The sequence below is a fragment of the Sinocyclocheilus rhinocerous genome, unplaced genomic scaffold (genome assembly GCF_001515625.1).
Source record: "Sinocyclocheilus rhinocerous isolate Xijiao unplaced genomic scaffold, SAMN03320098_v1.1 scaffold3155, whole genome shotgun sequence".
NCBI classification, from domain to species: domain Eukaryota; kingdom Metazoa; phylum Chordata; class Actinopteri; order Cypriniformes; family Cyprinidae; genus Sinocyclocheilus; species Sinocyclocheilus rhinocerous.
The window spans coordinates 23,422-24,328 of NW_015639762.1; positions in this window are offsets into that span (position 1 = coordinate 23,422).

Sequence of the window (907 nt, forward strand, 5' to 3'; positions counted from 1 at the left end):
CACACCAGCACACCAGTATAGGTGTGTGTATTGTAGGAGCTGGACAACGTATGATGACGTATAGTAGTGGTGTCCCAATTCTTAGGGGAATATTTTCACCCCTACCCCTTGACACTCTGTTTCAAGGGGGAAGGGGAAGGGGTATAAAATAGAATTGGGATTGGGCCTTACTGTCCAGCTCTGATGAAACACACTGGACCGTGACGGGTTTGTGGAAGTGTCTTTAATGTATTACAATAAAAAACAAATGTGAAACATTTAGTTTTTAATCATACAGCAAGACAATGAAATATTCAGGATGAGATCGTAACAGACAGTGAGTTACAGAGTAACAAAGTCGCACAGAATTTAGAACTGAAGAAATTACTTTGTTGATTCACCACGATCCGTAACATTAATGTGGTAAAATCAAAAGTCTAAACGGCCCATTTATGAGTGATTCATGCTGACAAATGAAATGAAGCATTACAAACTACAGCAGATCAGTTTCGAATTCTGTGAAATTCATTCCACTTTAATTTGACTTCAGTTAGAATTCTGTATCCTGTTTGCAGCCTCAGTTTAGATTGAACAACTGAGTTGGAAATTAAAGCCATTCAGTTCAGTTCTAGATGATGCACAACTCACAAACTCAGAGACACAGCATGCTGACAAAATGAAGCATTACAAACTACAGCAGATCAGTTTCGAATTCTGTGAAATTCATTCCACTTTAATTTGACTTCAGTTAGAATTCTGTATCCTGTTTGCAGCCTCAGTTTAGATTGAACAACTGAGTTGGAAGGAAATTAAATCACACACACAACACACACACACACACACACACACACACACACACACACACACACACACACTCACTCACTCCACTCACTCACACTCACTCACTCACACACACACACACACTCAC